The sequence below is a fragment of the Ixodes scapularis genome, unplaced genomic scaffold (assembly GCF_016920785.2).
Source record: "Ixodes scapularis isolate PalLabHiFi unplaced genomic scaffold, ASM1692078v2 PGA_scaffold9__187_contigs__length_104089568, whole genome shotgun sequence".
NCBI classification, from domain to species: Eukaryota; Metazoa; Arthropoda; class Arachnida; order Ixodida; family Ixodidae; genus Ixodes; species Ixodes scapularis.
Window position 1 is genome coordinate 79,319,324 of NW_024609884.1, and position 20,747 is coordinate 79,340,070.

The window sequence follows — 20,747 nt, forward strand, 5'->3', positions numbered from 1 at the left end:
GAACTAACTTGTGATGGCAAAATATTGAGTAACGTATGACCTCCTAGCAAACAACAAACCGCTCAAATTGAGCTCGCTTGTCTTCGTTACAGGGGCTTTGCCGCACGACATCGGCTTTAAAAAGATTCTAGAACCGGCAAAGGCTGTACAGCGGTGCTGCTCTATCGTAGGGTGTAGAAAGCCGTGCTGTTAGCTTTCTATTTTGTTTCCTTGCATCGCCTCCCAAGACATCCACCCTCCCCACCTTCAAAACGCGTCCCAATTGAGTGTTCCTTCGGAGCGCCGTAAAATGCAGAAAAATGCAGCGCATGCCTTATATGTTAATAGTGTGGGTGCATTTAATAGTTTTCGATTATGGTCACCCCGTTTCTAATTGAAAGGATTTCTTGTGGGCGCTACTGTAGGGTTCCCCTCCCCCTAGAAGGCGTAAGCCGCGGATGCTCCGGGCTTACGCCCCCCCCCCCCCCCCTCCCCCCCCCCCCCCCCCCCCAAAAAAAAAAAATACGTTGGTGGAAAATGTGTGACTACAACAAAACTGTCCAAATTAGAACTACGGAACATTTTTTTTTTTCTGTTCTTGAGTTTTGGTTTTCGAAAAGGCATTTTTCGCCCTTTCAAAAAACTTTTTTTTTTTTTTTTCCAAAGGGCATTTTTTGTTATTTTTGCAGTTTACGCTAGGCACGCAATTTGGAGTCTCGAAACATTTTTTTCTTTAACAACAATTATAACTTCTTTTACTGCTTTAAGACTTCGTATAGAAGGGTTAATGTTCTCTACAAGTGTGTTCTTAATTTTATTTTATAAAATAAAAATTCTTGATTCTTGAACCTTCACAATAATAGGCCAAGTTTGAATCGAGCTAGCTTTCGATGTACGATTATTTAAGGCGTAAGAAACATATAAAATGAAAGCTTGTATCTAAGTCAATATAAACATATTGTTAATTTAGGTAAAGTTTGTATAGAAGGAGCAACACTGTAAACTTAAAAAGAAATGCGAAGAATACAAAATTCAATGTCATTTCAAAAAATGATTTTTTTTTATTGTTTTACAATTTTTATCTGAAAAGCTTTCTATATGTTCTTATATATGCATTAATATTTACTGTTAACGACTTATTTCTTGCGGGCTCAAGATTTCGCGATTAAGGTCAAAGCTTAAGTTCTTGAATAATTCGCGCGTTATAATTTTCGCGACTCGGTGGGATCTCAATATAAATTCTGATGTGTTTACATTTTACCGGAATTGTTCGCGAGACCTATTTTTCGCGAATTGTACGCGATTCGCGAAAATTAGATCCTCGCGGAAATTAAGTCATTTACAGTATGTATATATGCGATAAAATGTATTTGACGTACAGTATATTTTTTTTTGTCATATGGAGCAGTGCGTTTGAAGAGAAAACATATTTTTACCTCCATTCTAAGATGAAAAGATATGGGCCGTTGCCAAATCTTTTACGTAATTATTATTTATATGCTTTTAACGTGACCACAGCATTTATAATATACCTCCTGTACCATTTAGTGGAAATTGGGCATGACTGGTATGTAATTTACTTATTTATTGTACCACATGGGAAGGGGATGGCTAAAGCCGTGGTGTGGGATTAGGGTTTGAGGAGGGGGATAGTTCATGCACATGTCCAGTTCACTTATAAAATCTTAAGATTCACAACTTTTCTTTAAATAACCTTATTGAAACGTCTTTTTTTATTTTTTATTTAACAAGGATAAAATTTAAGTTTCACAAACCTCTATGCAGTCTTGTACACGTTACTTAAAAAACGTAATCGATTACAATTACTCTTACTCTTGTCTAAAAAGTATTCGATTAGATTACTTGATTACTCGACGGCAAAAGTAATTGGACATTACTTAAAGAAGTAATCGTTACTTTTCCGATTACTTTATTGTGTGAAGACACATCTTTAGCGCTCATAACAATAAACTATTTCCAACCTATATTTCACATTTGCACAAGTATTGAAAAAGAAAAACGGGCTCCCTCTTGGTGGTCGTTGCACCTTCACAATGCGGACACGAGCATAGAATTCGTTTGAAGACGTTTAATGATTTGGGCGTTCGCCAGTGTGTGTGTGTGTGTGTGGGGGGGGGGGGGGGGGGGGGCGGAGGGGGTTCTAGATTTTGTTAAACTTGAGCAAGGGTTGTCGCTCAATGTTTTTGAGCAAGGGTTGTCGCTCATTTTACTATTCACATGTGGATGAGCTCGCATGTTATACAAAAGAGCAGCAGCTCCAGGATTTGAAACGGATCATGTGTAGTATCCATTAGCGGAAGAGATCGCCCCGACCACTTCTCAACTCGAAACATTGCTTGTCACAAAGACCACGTAGGGGAAAAAGGGAAATATTTCAACTGCCTTTGTTATATTTTGCATCCGCTTTAGGAATTCTTCGGTTCTGGTTCTCCTACGGGCTGCGAATAGGTACCCTAAGCAGGATTTTTTTTTTTATTTTTTATTTCTGTGTGTGAGTGTGTGAGGGGGCTAGTTTGAACGAAGGACTCACAAAGCTACATTCTGCTTCCTCAAATTTCGCCCTGAATGGCCTTTGTCACGCACTGTGGCTTCCCTGGGCTTCCCACTCCCAGTCCCTGCTAAAAAAAAAAAAAAAAAAAAAAAAAAAAACGAACATTTTCCAGAAACTGTACATAGAAAGAGATTGACCTCGTTTCCTACAGCTCCGCAAAAATCTTCCTTTTTTTCCGTTCGAAAAAAAAAATTAAATTTTATTTTTGTCCTTTCATAAAAAAGGCGTGTGCCGGGGGGGGGGGGGGGGGGGGGGGGTCGTGGACAAATTGTAACGGTTACAAGTAATTTTATTACTTTAAAAAGTAATCAGATTACTCTTGAGATTACTGCCTAATAAAAGTAATCAACTGATTACAAAATTACTCCAAAAAGTAATCGATTACAAGTAATTTGATTACTTGTAATGCGTACGGTACAAGTCTGCCTCTATGTCAGGTAGCGAAGGGGCGAGATGAATTATTTTCAGAAACCTAGCAGGCCGAGTGCGAAATTTTGCCTCTGTCATGCGGCCGCATTTTTATGTATACTGGCGAGGTTCCTTCAGAACTTTTTTTTAGGCAATAACAAATAATACAGATAAACGGGGGAAATGCATAAGAATACATAACAAGTTTAGTATTATAAGCTCACAGCAACTTTCATGGTGATGAAAAAAAGTAATTTTAAGTGAGGTTAACATTACTCGTGAAAATTCGCTTTTTGTTTTATCACAACCCTGAAACACCCGTCTGTATTTTGAGCCTTCATCCACAAGAGGCAGGAATGAATGTTTTTCACGAGATTCAGAATATTCTATTATTTTTTTACTGTGTCACTGTATTTGGCGAGGTATGCTGCAATTCACTTTTGATGAGTACAATTCCAAGCATTTTCGGGGCCACTACAAGAGAAAAATCATCAGCACTTCCAATGGTTTCCAGTTCTTAAGCCTTGAGATGCAACTTTCCTGAGATTAGAGCAAGCCGCTGAGCATGTCGGATGAATTAATGAGGGAAGTACTTTGTTACGCATTTTCTGAGCTCATAGCAAAATGCGTTACTTCTCATTTGCTTTTTTGTTTTTTAGCAGTTCGCTAGATTCCCACAAAGCTACTCCGATTGATCCATCTTCCTTTATTGGCAATTATTCCAGGGTTAAACCATATATTTATGGACAGACAGACCTTACAAGTAAGCAAAACGCACTCCTTAGTTGGGTTATCACACAGTTAATGTCTTCAAGACTGAATTCTTGGTCGCCCACGTTTAATATTGTTGTCAGGCAAAGAGTAGTTTCTCCCTACCTCGGTTTTGGTGAACTGTGTCTAACAAACTCAGATGAGATATCAGATATGTGAACAGCAGAACCTGCCAGCGAATCAAAACGAAAGGGAAAGGCTGCCGCTCTCGAAGACGGCGGCACATGAGCTTTAGCTCTGTCAGCGCCTCCTGGTAATCTCAGGTTGTCTATAGCTTCTTCCTTTCTATCGTGTGCACAGATCGTCATGTGGTAGTCGTTTCTAATGTTCACAGTGACCCTGTCCGTATTAATAAACAATCACGACAGATATCTAGAAAGGGGATGCGACACTCAGAATTTAAAGAGGGTGGCGGCATGTCTATGTCCCGCTCGGCCCGTGAATTACTCTTTCATTCCTATACTTTCCGTCGAAGAAAAATAGCCAATGCAGCTTACGAGAACGTCAAAGGTACTTCTCACTCAAAAAAAAAAAAAAAAAAAAAAGAAAAAAGGCGAAATTAGGGAAGACGCGCTCATTGCAGAAAAGCGGAAAGCAGGCTCCGAAGCAGCGCTATGCTATCAAAACTGATAGTTTCACCCCATAGCATTCAACGAGGCTTGGAACGTACGTTTGCTTTCACAAACATAGAAGTTCCAGTAGTAAAGACAGAGATTGGGAGGTTTCAACAAGCCTAGCCTAGCTTTCGTGTAAAGGAAGTTGTTTGAAGAAAGAAACAACTTCATGCAAGCTTATCGACGTGCTCGGCGGGCCGTCGCTTTGAAATGTTGTTCCCCACAAGAGCTCTATTGAGTCGCGGAAAACTATTAAAACGTCCTATATGTGTTAGTAATCTCATATGACAACACTTAAACATAATTTAAGACAGTTTCAATTTCTGTAGTTTACTAAGTAAGCAAAGTGAACGTGCGGAAGAACCCCTTACCATGTTATAATATAAATACTGTCGATGTACAAGTTTTGCCGAACTGACTGTCGATTCGAGAACCTATAAAAACTATGATCATATTACAAGACTAATATTTAAGTGAAAAACGAAATGACAGAGATATGCGTCGTATAATGGAGGTACAATTATGTATTCTCTTCAAACGCACTGCTTAATACGACGGAACCATATATGTCAAAGAATTTTTTTGCATTTATAAGAGCATATAGAAAGCTTCCCATATAGAAAACTGAAGAAAAAAACGCATTTTCTTAAAATGACGTTCAATTTTGTACTTTTAGATTTTCTTCTCTCGTTTACATTGTTGTTTCTTCTATATGAATTATGCTTAAATTAAGATAGAATATATGTTGGAGATGAAATCACTCATTATAATTTTTTGAAGCAACTCAAAATACCTTCCCCGACACGCGTTTTCTATTTCAAATGAAACCACCAAGCTGAATGTTCCTCCCAAGAACATGGCTTCCGGATATATTTTTTACATAAATAAATAAAAAAAAAAAAGACCTGAGCCATCATTGTACGATCTGACGTAGAAACACCCTTCAGTGCTGGTAAAAGCACAAGCGCGAAAGCCGTGGCTATGCGGAGTGCTTCGCCGTGTACTCGTGTATGCAAGCACCTTAGAAAACCACGCGCTCACGCCTTCGCCAGCACTCGAGAGTCGCGTAACCGATCGCGCCCAACAAACCGGACCTACCGGGGATGTTTATCAGCAGAAGGCAATCGCTATAGCAAAATATAAAGTTTCAAAAAACAAAAAAACAAAAAAAAAAGCAAACAAGCGACTCTCCTTTTTGTGGGGAATAATATAATTTCGTAAGGGTTTCGTATTTAGGTTTTCGTAGCACGTACGTCTTTGCGCTGAATAAATAAATAAATAAATAAATGTGTTGACACAAGGATCGCTCTCTGGCAGGCTGAGAAAGGGTAGAAGGGGGGGGGGGGGGCAGAAAAAAAGAGGGATTGAAACATTCGTTATATACCCCCTTTTCGTGCCTCGGTCTCGGGTTTTCAAGATGCTGAAAGTTTACCAGCTCGCCTGCATGTTCTCTGCTGTTTCTGAAGGAATCTTGTTCAGAACGAAATAAAATTTGTGAGTCCTGAATCACCCCCTCCCTCCCTCCCTCCTCCTCCTCCTCCTCCTCCTCCTCCTCCTCCTCCTCCCCAAAAAAGAAAAAAATGCAAAATAGGCGATTAACAAAAACTCGAAACGCTAACTCTTCGAACATCATAACTCAAGCCGTCATCAACTCACGTGCCAGTCAAAAAACCCATAAGATACAACTAATATCAATAACAAAAAAGGTGCTTCTCGAATATGATGTTACCCCATCAAAACGTCGGGTGTGCTGATGCCATCACACTCCAAGCATGACGTCGACACTCTGTTGCGTTTTCCTCATACAGGTGGTGTGTCAAGCACCTACTCACTTCCGCATGTGCGTATACATACCCGTTGTGGAGCTTATGGGCGCGAGCGTGCAGCCCTGACCAGGTTCCCAAGCCAACCGCTCGTGCGTGTGCACCTTTCAGACCGAAGAGCAGGCGGATACGGCAACGTGCGCACATTCGCCGTCACTGCATCTGTTTGAAATTAGCCGTGCGAGAAAAAACAGAAAGAACCCGGCCTGATTCTGTCGCACCTCCGAACGACAACCCTTGTGCCGCCCCCTCCTGCCGCTTTGCTTTCGCGGCTGTTCCGCATACAGCCTCAATTAGGCCCAGCTGCCTCCTCTTCCCCCCGTTCTTTTTTTTTTTTTTTTCTTTTTTTCTGCACGAAATGCTCGGATCGATGCGCAAATTGCCCACACGACTAAGCTATTTGCGGCCGCGCTGAGATCGGCCGAACACGCACGTGACGTTTATGAGCACACCGGTTGACAGGCCGGAAACAGCCACGAGAGATTCGCCAATCGTACGTACGCACTTGCCGCTCCACTCCCGCGAAGGTGCGTCATCGATTGAGGTACTTCCAACGCGTAGAAAATAATACAATCATCATAATGTTTACTGCGCAACGAATGTTACATTACTTTACGTAGGCCCGCAAAAGCATGACGATTGCCCGCGGGATCCGACAACGAGCAACTTTACACAATTAAAAGAAAAAACGTTTATTTAAAAAAAAAAAAAAAAAAGAATAGTGAAAAACAATCAGAAAGCACGTACAACTCTTAATAAATAACCCGTGCAACAATTCAGGTATGACAGCCTATAACCTTTTGTTTAGTCTCAAGTTGGAAAAGCTCGCCTGCGAACATACAACTGCTTGTGTGCGCTGCTGAAGTAATTATATACTAACATTACATAAATATAGAATTTTTCCAGTCTATATTAGTATACGCAGCCGACGCTACGAGCGGATGAGACCAATCAGACAGCTTCAAAAGAGCACCATCATGATGTTCGTCGAGCATCTGTACATCTTCTATCATCGCTGAACCAACCAATCGTAAACTAAAGAAAAAGGTCCAGCGAGTTGCGCTTTTGACGCTGATTGATTGGTCCCTTACCTCGTCGCTTCGGCTGCGTCTTGACTTAATAGCGTGTTTACATTCGCAGTTTCGCGGGCGGATCCGCGCAGGCGGAGAGTGGATTCCGTCGCTGACGGAAAATCTGGATACAAGTCCCGGACTAATCCAGATTTTCCGCCAGCGACGAGTCGATTTCGCCGCCCGGCTCCAAAATCCACTCTCCGCCTGCGCGGATCCGCCCGCGAGTCCGGAAGCGTCAACGCGCCATAAGCTCAAATGAAGTACACGGGGAAAATATCTGGGCCGTTTGGCAAACGACCGCCAACGACTTGCAAGTCGGTCACCGTGAACTACGTTTGATTTGGATCTTTGGTTTTGAGGAGTGGTGTGCGAATATTCCTTCGTATCGAATGGAGCATGCAGTGTCGTGGCTACCCTCAACTTCGTAAAGAGATTATATAGTGGCTCTCCGTTGCACTGTGAAGGCGATGGACGACGCAGCGCGGTTCCCAATTTTGAGGCTCGAAAGCAGCAATACCCCCGAGATGAAGCGCAAGCGCCGTGGGGCCACGCCAAGCAGAGATTAGCCAATTTCATGACCACGTTCGTTTCACGAAAATGATCACGGCCCATCAAGTCAACGTCTTACTCCACTCCGCGTATTTGTGCAACGCTAATCCTATCATTTGGATTCCGGGGTTTCGGAGTTCTCTCGTAAAATACCAAAGTGTTTTGTTGTTTTTTTGCTTGAAAATAGTGGTTTATCGCAGATTATTCTGTTAGATTTTAAATTCATTCAAATTCGGAGTCTCATTTTACTCAGTTCCCCCTTTCTTTTTTTCTTCAAAACTTAAAGTAAAAATTAAAGAGGTCCGGAGATAAACGTATTCCAAATTTACCAGAGCTCACGTGCATCGAATGGTATCTCTGCAGCTGCATTTGGAAATGGCCCTTTGCTATTGACAATACTAACTATCCCACGACAAATATTGCAAAGTGTTGCCTCAATAAAAATCGATACTCTGAAATAACTAAACTCCTGAATGTAGTCGCCGGGAAGTATGGAAGCTTCAGCTTTCCTCCTCCTCCTCGAATGAAATATACAGGTTCATAGTGATCACTGTTATGGAAACACTACCCCTTCATTCCTCTACGAAGCATACAAATAGTACGATCCGAACTATAAGCCTGAACAATTTGATCGTGACCCGCGAGCTACCATTACCCGTCGTCTTGAAGGAACGTTGACGAGGTACCGTTTTATCAGTATTCCTAGAAATCTCAAAGGAAACTAAAGTGGCCTTTCTTTAGGACCACTCACCGACCCTGTGCTCTCACGAAATTTATGTGTAAGAAACCTCCTCTTTTACTCTATTCTGCCGTCGTGGCCTCGAAATTCGGAGTTTTTCGGATAAATCCGAATTGTCGAAAAATGTGCCGGCGAGCGTTTTTCGGAGTTTATCGGATTTATCCGAAAACAAGGAACCCTACACGGTCGCAATGCCGTCGCTTGCTGCCGCCTACAACTGTCGACAAAAGCGATAAAGAGATCAACTGTTCGCGACGAGATATTTCGAGGGCGGTCACTGATGGCTACTATCCCTAACGCCGTGACCACGAACCAAGATTATCAGTTAGAAACGACAAGCTCGAGGGTATGCGTAAAAGCACGGTGGAAGCTTGGAGTCATCGCGTTCCTAAATCAACACCGTCAGAGTTCATGTCTAGCACTACTCTTCTTTTCATCGATGAAAGCAGAATCCCGCGAAACACGTCGTACAAGAGTCCGGCCAGTCGTGGAAGGCGACGCCATTGGTCGCGCATGTCGATAATAGAGGAAATACATCGCTCTCATCCCTCCCTGGGTTTGACATTATTTTGCAGGAACTAGAATGCAGGGCCATCGGTTCTTTTTCCGTGATCACGGCTTCATAGCAAAAAAAAATCGGCGTCGAGTTTGCTCGGCAATTTGGCGCAAGTGTGCTTGCTTCGCGTATACATTAAGAAAGGGGCATTCCGCACCTTAACAGCGCACGTTGCTCTCCTCGATCCGGAAGACGGGCAATATAAGGCATCAGTAAAGCTCGTCCCCTCCAGCGCCGCGACACCCAACTGTGCCGATGGCAAGCGACTCGACCATTCCCGGAGTGGTATCAAACGCCACCGGATTCGACGCAAGGAGCAGGATAGCGCTCCTAATTAGACTCGAGGGAGGCGGGCTCATAGCCCACCGGCACTGACCCAAGGCTGGCCGACTCGGATTATGTCGACCACTGCAATCAACTTCCTGATCGATTACACGCGCGGCTTGCAGAGGTTGTGGAGGTCACTGATTAAAATTTCCCAGGACTGAATAGAGGCAGCCTCGATAAATTATGTCTCGGTAGTCCCCTCACCATTCCACAGAAATGTCTTGGAAGGATTTCTGTCCCTATCACCGAAAAGCACCGAGACACCTGACCGAACTACACAAGGTCTGACCCCCGAGGAGTCTTTAGTGCACAGCCAAACCTCCAGCTGCACGGCGCGTACCGGCAATGAGCCGCTCTCAGATTGCAAGCACCTCGACCGGTAGCAGGGCGCTAAAAACGTAATGATCTGGAGGACTTAAAAGCGCAAAAAACACGGACGAGGAAGAGACACAACACGAACTGGCGATCACTTTTAGCCGATTTAATCTAGGCATTCAACCCAGCACAGATGTGTGAACACTCCTGCCTATCTTGCCATTCCCTTGTGACAAAAGCATCCTATAAACAAAAACAAAATGATGGCAATGCCAGTTCAACGTGTCTACACAAAACCCTCCGTGATTCCTGGCGCTTTTAAGTCCTCCAGATCATAATGAACAAACTAGCCCAAATCCAAAGTTTTAACTCAGCATGCGATCGCATAAAAATCGCCTCGCTGCGCAGAAGTTTCCAGGGGTCCTGCAAAGCGAGAGGGTAAAACGACGGTGACAGGGGGAAATGAAAAACTGAAACAGCCCTCATTCATCGCCGCGCTGCTTTTGAGAAAGAAGTCCAATTGCGGTGTTTTACGTGCCAAACCAACGACGAGCATCTGGCACGCCCCAGCGGAGGACCGAGGATGAATTTCGACTACCTCGGGATCTTTTGACGTGCAACCGAAAGCTCGGTTACACGGCCCCTTCTCCGGAATAAGCCTCCGTCATGTTGCGGGCACCTCGGCCGGGATTCGAGCCCGCCACCTGGGGATTCGTAGGCCAGCGCTTTGCCTCGGAGCCACCCAGGCGGCTTGCATTTGAGAAGTGAGCGAGGTACCGCCGAAGTAATGCAACTGAAAATACCCGTCTTTCCGAGTGAATCGTGCATGTTCGAATCCCGAGTTTCTGCTCGTTTTTCAAACAAGTGCTACGCATAAAAAAAAAAAAAAAAAAGTGTTGGAGTTACCAGTGCTTATTGTATGAATATAGGCCTGTCAACAGGACCACCGATACACTGATCAGTTGGGTTCGGGTCTTTGGAACACACCGAGTCAGCGCCTGTGAAACATGGTCCCGCTTGGCAAGTCAGAACTCACGACAGGGATACCACGCAAACAGCAACATCGAGCCAACGAAAGCATGTAATGAAGTGACATTTCCAAATATGTTCACGACTTCGGCAATGTTTTGCCCAAAACCCCCGAGATATTCGGACCGCTTGACTCATTTGCGCACAAATCCAGGGGTTTCCTCTCTTGAATACACACCCCTATAGAGCTTTTTCAAAAAAGCGCCGCCACCTTGAATTGTCGTCACTTCCAGTGTGGGCGAAAACCTGGTTTCGCCGTCGCTACGCCAATGGAAGACATTTAGGATATAAGCGTAACCGTCAAACATTCTCGTTTTGCCTCCCCTCTATTTTTTCACTATTTACAGGTATAAACATTTTATTACTTCTTCGTCGCCCATAGCGGATACCCCTATTACACGGTTGGGGACGACAGTACACAAAAAAAGTCTATAGTAATTGCATCGAGAATAAAATAATAAACACAACACGACTGACTATATTGTTCTAGTTTCTTTTCCACCCTACCTAACGTGACACTGGCGGTAATTTATCGGTGTTGTCCGGTGTAACACCAAAGGCCCGAGCAGCGGCCATAACACCCTAGAGTTACACTCGAATCTATCCACAGTCGAAAAGGAACGTTTTCTCGTTGCAGGTCCCAGAATGTGAGGTATACATATATATCGTTACACCGACACACACGTGCATTCTCAGCTCACAATTGCGCCAGGGCCGCCTCGGGTCAAACGAAGCTTTTAAAGAAACAAAATGTGCACCGTAGAAAAGTAAGATACGCTCTGCAGTTCAGCATGCGCAAAGAAGCAACGCCAACGATCCCTCGACGCTAAAAAAACAAATAAAACCAAAACCGTTATTTAGAATCTAGTTGTACCACCTCCCTCGCAACAACTCAACTGGGAATGTCCGTCATCGGCGGGGTGGCACACTACCCGACCGACGTACACGATCGAGCGGAAACAATCGTGAAGCGTAATAATAGAGACGGTGGCCAGTGTACATCGATTGGCAGCTTTTAATAGGGCCGACGCGGCCGGGACCGACTGATCGGCGGAAGGGTGCACCGTGCGCCTGGCCTCCCGACGAGGCCTAGCCTAATTCTATTAGTGCAAGAAGAGAGGTACAGGCATGCGCAGGGTGGCCCGAAAAAGGGAGCACGCTGTTTAGCCGAGAGGCCGGACAATTTCTTGGCATGCTTCCACGGCTTCTAGGCAAAAAGAAGAAGAAAAAAAAAGGACGTTTAATTGTTTTTATTTATTTTTTTTGTTCCTGATTCTTTATTGCTCCATTGAACGAAAGAGTGGGTTTTCGACCAAATCAGATCAACTTCGGATGTTTTACGTGCCAAATCAACGAAGAGTAACTGGCACGCCCCAGCGGAGGACTGAGGATTAATTGCGGCCACGTGGGGATCCCTATCTTTCAACGCGCATCGGTTACACGGCGCCCTTCACGGCAATAAGCCTCCGTCAGACGCCGAGCACCTCAGCCGGGATCCGAACTCACCATATAGGGAACCGTAGGCCAGCGCTTTGCCTTGGAGCATATGCTCGGAGCAACCGAGGCGGGGCAGCCTTTTGGACAACAGGCAACCAAACAGAGGCGCGCACCATATTATATATATATATATATATATATATATATATATATATATATATATTCTTTTAATTGGGTTAAATTTTGTAGTGGGCTGGATCGCGGACAGCGTCCTCGGCAGCTGGGGCCGAGTGTCGACACTGGCAGCCATTGATTGACACCACCAAATGCATGGGACTCTATGGGGAACACGAGATGCCGTTTCCCCCGTTTCTAAGCTGTTGTCGGCACTGAAGCTTTTTGGCTGCTTTTCGGGAAGCCTGTCAAATAGCATTAAAACTAACAGCCCTCACAGTTCTTATAAATAAATGTTTTGTTTTGGAGAGTGACTCTGCTGGGCGAGGAATATAGTGCAGCTCAATGAGACGGGAGTTACCTAGAGTTACCGCGACAAGCTTGAGGGCTTTGCTACACGGAATTCGCTCGCCCCCGGAAAGCCGCTGTCAACATGAAACTTTGTCGACATTCATCAACTTCTGGGCTTCCCCGAGGACGGTCTAATCGACGGCAAGTTCCTTTGTTTACTTTACTACGAGAGCAAGTTTGCCAGTTCAGCCGTCGGTGCTCCGGCACGTTTGATTTTTTTAACTGGCATTCGAACGCTTGACAAATACCGATTCGCCCTCCAAACGCCCCATATAATGATCGCCATCACACATCATAATATACTCGCTTTCAAGCATAGCATACAAGCTTCAATATTCCTACCATCTGTGTGTTTCTCCCATAGACTCGCGTGTATTGCCTGGTGTCAAGAAATGGCCGCCGGTGGTGCCACCGGCGTGCTCGCGATCCGCGATCCAGCCTACTACAATAGAGGTCAGTGCGTTAAACCCGATATTTAACCCCCGACTTTCAAAAGCTATAAAACCCGAAAACGAAGGACCCTATAGCCGTAGGCTAAACATAGCTTCTTTTTCTCAAAGTAAACAAACATAAGTCCGCATTAAATTGCTCAGCGGAGTCAATCAAAGATGGCTATTTCCCACGCAAGATAATTTCAGCTGAAATTGGAAAGAAAAAAAAAAGAATAATTTGGCGACACCGTTTCAATCGATGGCAACTGCCGAATCACGCCCGCGAGCTTAAACTGCATCGATGCCACATCAATGCAAAAAAAACTTTGCGGTGCTTTGTAATACCGCAGCATATACCCTGCACGACAGTACAACGGCCACGCCTTTACTTTCGGATGCCTGGTTGCAAGGCAAACACCAAACCGTCGATCTTCTCTCTCTTTTTATTTTTTTTTTTTTTACTTACGCGCGCGCGATTATATCCAAAAAGCAAAAAGAGTCTCGCGGAGCATTACCAATTTCTCCCTTTATGTGGGACATTATATGTAGATGCATTTTAGATTAGATATGTGTTATCTTATCGGGACGTATATACGTCTCAAACGCCAAAGGCATTGCTTCTTCCTCCGACAACCAAATCTTGTAAGAACTACTTCGTAAGCAGTGAGAGAGTGCAGGCGAGCTGGTAATTAATCGACATCTTGTCAACCCTGAGACTGGGGAACGATAAAAAAACGTTCCCCATCTCAGGGTTTACAAGATGTTGATTAACCACTTCGCCCGCCGTATGAACAATGCGCAAAACTTTTTTTTTTTTTTTTTTTTTTTTTTTTTTTTTAGGTGAAAACGAGTATAGTGTGGAGAGAGTGCCTTCTCCCAACACGTTCTCCCCGCAAACGACAGTCAGTCGAGGGGAAGCGGCAGCCCGAGGGGGTGGCAAGCGCAAGAAGGCGAGATGGCTGTCTACGTTCTTGACGTATGTGAAAGTGCAGACAGCTCACGCGAAAGTCGTACGCAATCCGTGAAAGCGGGTTTACAAAAGAGCATTTTTGTATCATTTTTGGTGGAAAACGTGGCACAACGACCGCGTGAGGCTATTTTTGATCATTTTTACGCAATAACAAGCAAAAAAAGAAAAAGTGGAATTCGTTTATTTTACGGCGAAAATCGGAGAGAGAGAGAGACCGATGCGTGTGTGTGTGTGTGGGGGGGGGGGGGGGGGGGGGGGGGTTATACTGCGCACTTTTACGCTTCTACACAGCTTTCAAAGTGGCACTCGAGGCAGACGCCGCATCCGCAAAGCGTGTCTCGTTTTCCCGAACAGTCGAACATCGAGCTTCCAACCCGGACCAAACCGTTTTCAGAAAAGAGCTCTTCTGGTTCATTCAGGCGCAGTTGCCTCCCCAACACTACATCTCCGGACAGCTTCGTGCACGATCATGTTGCCTTAAGAGCGGAATCGGACCTCTATTCCTAACTGCACCGAATACTTGCAGCATCTTTCAATCAAAAGTCCCTTTATTTATGTTTTACGATAAACCGCAACGGACGCTATGTGCTACCGGAACCGATTCCTAGTTCCCAGAGTGTCACGTGACCTTCGGGTTGGGCGCGGAGCGTGAAGTCACGTGGCACGCGTAAAGCGCTGGGTTGACGAACATGGCTCGCACCGTCCCTGCGATCCATCAGTTCCTCCGGACCGAGTCACGAATACTTTGGCAAGCGGCCCAACGCATGTGCTTCCCAATGCACGAAATATGGAGATAGGGCGGGTATTATTGGAACCAAGAGCGTATATGCTGAACATCGTAAACCGGTATCGATCACTAAGCATTAAATATATATATATATATATAAAAGCGCAGTCTGCGTTGCTCAGTGGCGGTGGGCGGTTGCTCTGGGGTTCCGGGTTCGGCTTATCTCGCTGGCCAGACGCTCGAGGTCGCGACTCGGGCCCCGCGCCGCTCGCCCACCGACACTTCGCCGCGACGCCGCGACGGCGGAGACGGAGAGAACGCGGTCGCTGCCGAGACACGCTTGGGCAAGCGTGCATTTAACGAAAAAAAAAAAAAAAAGCGGGCGAATGGCAATGTAAAATGCTGGCAGTTCAATCATGCCAAAAAAAATCTACCACAAAAATGCGATAAAAATGAACTAACTTGTGGTTTTCTCCATCATGGCACCGGTAACGAAGACAATTTCAATATTTTTCTCCAGGTAACGTGAATTAGAGTTGGAAATTGTCTTCGTTCGAGAAGCTTTTAAGTAACGTGATTGAGAAACATAATTAACGAAGGTTTAAAAGCTTTTGTTTTTTTTTTTCCCACAGAGGACTTTTTTTTTGTCAAAAAGGTGATATTTAAACACCAAAGTACGGAGAAAAAAATTGTTACTTTTATCATTCGCCCAGTTTTCCTATACAACAATAGCTCGACTGTGAGGACGCAGCTGAAAGATCGTTGCGGAACCACGGGTGCTATGCTTGGTGGGCATGCCTCATTTTAAGGTTATAATTATAATGCACTTAAATGCAAAGGTGCAGGAGAGCTGGACAAGAATGACGAAAATAATCCACGGAGAAGGGGAACATGAGGGACAAAGGACAAATCTCCAAACACAGCTAGGTGACTGGTGCGCGACCGAAGAACTCCGCCTGGTCCGGGTATCGAACCCGGGACCTCGCCATTACAGGTGGAGCGCTCTACCAACTAAGCTAACCAAAAGTTTTTTTTTTTTTTTTTTTTTTTTTTTTTGAGTTAACCAGGGGTTAGCTCGGTCTGCTGACGTCTAACCGGGGGTTAGACGTCAGTAGAGAAAACGGGTTTTATCAGCCGCCACCATTTTGGAGATTTATGTTTGTCCTTCGTCCCTCTTGTTCCCCTTCTCCGGGGATTATTTTCGTCATTCTTGTCCAGCTCGCTTGCACCTTTTCATTTAATTGCATTATAATCATAACCTTAAAATTTGCAAGCTTCACCCTTGTTGGTGTTAGACTGGTGGCAGCTGATAAAACCCGTTTGCTCGACTGACGTCTAACCCCTGGTTAGCTCAGTTGGTAGAGCGCTCCACTTGTAATGGAGAGGTCCCGGGTTCGATACCCGGACCAGGCGGATTTTTTCGGTCGCTCACCAGTCACCTAGCTGTGTTTGGAGATTTGTGTTTGTCCTTTGTCCCTCTTGTACTGGTAGCCTCTAGGCAGCCTTTCGTTCAGTAAATGCTACACCGGGGCCCAAAAGGTAGCAACTGACATCGAAGGTGACGCCGATAGTTCACCACTACAGCCTCGTCATCTGGGAGATGCTGGATAAACTCGAGTGCTCTTTTTTTTTTTTTTTTTCGTATACTGATGTAGTACGACGTGCAGAGTTTTCAAATGAAATAACTTTGCAGACGAGTAGGTGTACGCGTGATAGTTCGCTTCAGCTATAGCACGGCTCATTGGCCGTTCGTTTTACGGCAAACTACAGTTCAAGCGGTCATATTATCCCAGGTCAGGGGAAGGGAAGGGAAGGGAAGGGAAGGGAAGGGGGCAGTAACACCGAGATATTCGTTTCGCAGACGTTTTGCAGTTTTATCTTCTCAAATTCGTAACCATTACACAGGTATGAAGGCGGCCATTGCTTTGATAAATGTCACAAACATGAGAATTTTTTTTTTTCGTCTTTCAATGCTATGTACTTTTTTTTTCTTACGTAATAATTCCACCCGACTTCTCCGAATCAAGACTCGTGGACTGCGGACAGGCGGCAGTAGAACCGACCTCGTTAGCCGAGCCACAACCAGGCAGGTTGGAAGATACAAGATACTTGGTTAACGCGGCTAGTTATTTATTTACAAAAAAAAAACTCGCAGAGCCGAAACTTCAGTATTATAGCAGGTACAGCCCATGGATTAATGCGCTCAGTAAATAACTAAAAAATAGAACACTTCAATATACATACAGCCTCGGCTGTCAAGGAAGAGAATACATAAGCGATAAAAATAAATAACATTAAAAATCAAGACCATTTCCTGAGGTAAATGGTCCCAGGTCATCATTAATACAAAAAGAATCCGGTAACAGGGTCCACTGAGCGATTGTGTGTGGAAACTTGGTTAACGCGGCTATGCACCAACTTCGCTTCTGACGTCACGCAAAACCGGTGGTGCCAGCTGCCAAACGGATCATGCTCACAAGCTTGTCTGCGCATGCGGGGTGAGCAAACGCACTTGTTTATAAACAATGCGTCGGTCTTTGTTGAGCATCCGGATATCGATCGAGAACGCACTGAAATTAGCCTTTTAAATAGGATAGGCCACCGATCGCACGCACCCCATACCAGGCAGAGAGGCTGGGTTTTTGTGGAAGATAAGACTAGTTAGTGTAGCTACTGCCAGAATGAGAACGGCCAGGCGTTTCCTTCCAATTTCTCCCAGCAGACGCTCGTTGCCTTTTGCCGCGCTTTACCTGCGCGTTCCAAGCTCCCGAGACACGTTACCGAAGATAAAAACCTCGCGCTGGGAACTGGAGAACAGAAGGACCTTCCTGCCGTTCTCATTCCGTCAGAGACTAGAGCATTATGAACTCAAAAAGTTTAGTAACATCAGCTCATGCGCACTCTTTGGAAGAAAGGGGACGCGTGCCGCCAACGTGCCGCACGCGACTCCTTCCGAAAAAAAGATCGATACTTTGTTAAAACTTCCCAGCATTTTTCTTTTTTTTTTTTCTTTTTCGTTTCCAAAGACTCGACTGTATAGTGTACAGCATGAGCCGCTTTTGAAACCACCCAAAGTAACGCTGACAGGTCAGGGCGTTCGCTCGATTCAATAGGCGCTCCACGCTGCGGTTAGGACCGCAGGCTGCCCTTGGCACTGAATGCATCCCACGCTTCATGATCCGCAAGGCGGGAAAGCCCGCCTCGATGCGCACCGGTCACTTCGAGAGGCCAAAGACAGACTCGACGGGGGAGGAAGACAGCAATCGCGGCGGACGGCGTCGAGCCGACAGGACGCCCCCCGTTCGATTTTCGCGGGCAGCCCGGGGAGCGGATGGCCACGCGGAGCCGCCGGCGGCAGGCCCTCCGGCCGGCGTGCCCCACCACGGTCCCCGGATCAGACGGGACCCGCACGAGCCCCGATGGCCCCCTCCCGGCACGAGGACCCAGCGTCGTCACCCCGGCAAGAGATGACGCGCCGGAGCGGCCCACCGACTCACCGCTGGTGGAGGACGCAGTGCGGATGGTATCAGGAATGCGGTCGGTGACGCTCAGAGGCAGCAGCGGCGTCGACAGCGGCTGCCCGGTCGCTGTCTCGTCCGGCCGCTGCCTGCCGTGCTGGGTCCGGTCATCGTCCCGGAGAGGGCACTTGGGGACACCTGGACACGCGAGGAAGGCGACTTAGGAGGGGCCGACCGCGCTGGCGTCGGAGCCGCGACCGATGGAGCGCGCCGACCGGCCCACCGCAGCAGGCCGTTCGTGCCGTTCGCCATCGCCAGGGCTCGCTCTCGCGGAGGCTGCGCACGCGCAACGACACAGCGCGGGAAGCGCCGCCGCTACCGCTATCGGCAGTGCCCCCCTCTCCCGGTCTTTCCTACACGGCCCTCTTCGCTCCCGCGGTTCGGGAGCGTGCTTAGCGCTCGGGCAGCCTGGAAGAGCGCTTCCTCGCACGAGACCGGAGGAGGACGGAGGAGCGTTTGTCGGTCCATTCGCGGCGACGAGTCGGCTCAGACCATTGAGAGCGGTCGGGAATCAACCGAACCCGGCGCACTGTGGTCGACTTTCGGGGAAACTTTCCTTCTATCGGCCGGCTTCGTTAAACAGCTCTAGAGAACGCCCTTAAAGCTGCGCTAGAACTGGACTCGGCTTCGTCCAACTGGGACGCCGACGGTCGTGACAGCAACGATGCGATTGGTGAGCTTTCATAACACTGCATTCCCTGTAATTAAACTAAAATTTAAAAAAAAATGAGTAGACACTTATTTGAAAACAAAGTGAAGCTCCTTCTACTTTCGTCCCGTAGAACACACAACAAGCGATCGATGAAAGGTTACGAAAGACGGCTCGAAGAGAAACACAAGCTCGTGCTATCGAACGACGACAAAATCAATTCGCCTTTAACCTTTATTCTGTTTCCGCAAATTCGTTGTCTTCAATTTTGACCCTCTCATTCCTCCTCCTCCTCCTCCATCGCGTCCTTCTCTTCGGAATATTATGATGTGCGATGTCCTTGCATGGTCTTTTTTCTTCCTTTTTTTTTTTCCGTCAAAGTTTATTTTGAATGAGAAAGACCCCGGGTAAGCAAGACCAAAGTTACTACCGAGATTTGAGCAACCGTCGCGATTTATGCAGGAGTTGCGACCAATGATGAAAGCAACTCGTCAGGATATCCCATACCATAGCCTCCTCTATACTCACAAAGCCTGGAAATTCGACGACGGAGCCATAGAGTGCACGGTCGCACATTTGGAGCGCGACGATCTGGTAGCACAGAGCATTTCTCGGGGAGTCTGGTATTCAGCGCACAGCTTTTGCAGCGGCGAGGACTCGAAACATGGTTTTCAAAACCGACGAGAAAAGAAGTGGTAGCCCGAGGAACGCGAGAAGTACGAGCGGACATTACATTGCTCGGGACCATGGCCTCAGAGATCCCGAAGCGCGCGCGCGAACTTCGGGATCTCGGAGGCCATGTCGGGACAAGTGTGTTTCGGTGTCTCGCCGCAGCGGGGTGCCCGTCACGTGGCTCTCCTCTCAACCGTTGTCTGCCGCTCCACCTTTTCAATTTCGGCGGCCGCTTCTCGTAGCGATCTGCCAGGCTTTGTCAGTATAGAGGAGGCTATGCCCATACATATTAGAGTCGCAGACAAAATGAGAGCACCTGGGATATATTTCAGTTGGGCGTCTCGTAAGCCTCGAGCGTCCACGAGCAGCCAAGGCACGACGGAAGGCAATAAGCGCGTGCCAGGGGCGTTCGAAAGAGACGCCCTGCTGTTTTCATACTGCCAATGGCTATGAACACTGTTTTTGTTTTGAAAATTTTACTGTAAGGTAGGGAATGCCCATACCAACGTTGACCTAGTTCCACTTGTGTTGTCAAAACTACTTGACGCGTACGCGAAAACAATCCTGCTCTGGAGGAGCACTTTTCCCCCACAGCGGACGACTGCCTTGCGGCGAAGCGAGACACGCAAGATTTCAGTGCCCACTGCTGCAGTCCGCTCCACTGATGTGGCTTCCCCGCAGTGTACCGGTGCGCGATGGGAAGCGAACTCAACGGGACTACCTAAACCGTCTGAACGGACCACGAGCAATGAAAAGTATTAGGGACTTTTAGCAAACCGCTACCGTGTTCCGCGTAGCGCACTACCGGAGCCTTTGAAGCATGCTTTTAAACGCCCGCCCGGGTGATACCGTGACCCCGGGACGCGTGCTTAAAAGCATGTTTCAGAGGCTACGGCAACGCGGTACGCGGAACATGATAACGGTTTGCTAAAAGTCCCTATTGTGAAAATTTCGATTACTGTTAATGTTTGATACGAAGATGAAATCGAATACAGCTATTGGCGACGTGCGCGACCGAAAGCGTCAATGTGGTCGGCCTTCCACGATTGGCCCAAAAGCTGAC

The 20,747-nt window shown here is 46.5% G+C and overlaps 1 protein-coding gene across 2 annotated transcripts in view; it reads right to left on the bottom strand.

Moving 5' to 3' along the window:
* The window catches only part of LOC8036579 (beta-1,3-galactosyltransferase 5), a 182,466-nt gene that overhangs the window by 87,971 nt on the left and 73,748 nt on the right, over window positions 1-20,747 (bottom strand). The window contains exon 2 of one of the 2 annotated variants that reach the window (XM_040209818.3): window positions 18,343-18,501. The gene's annotated coding sequence lies outside the window, so the exon portion shown is untranslated. Of the gene's footprint in view, window positions 1-18,342; window positions 18,596-20,747 lie in introns of those variants that run through there. The other variant, XM_040209819.3, reaches the window with a different exon arrangement.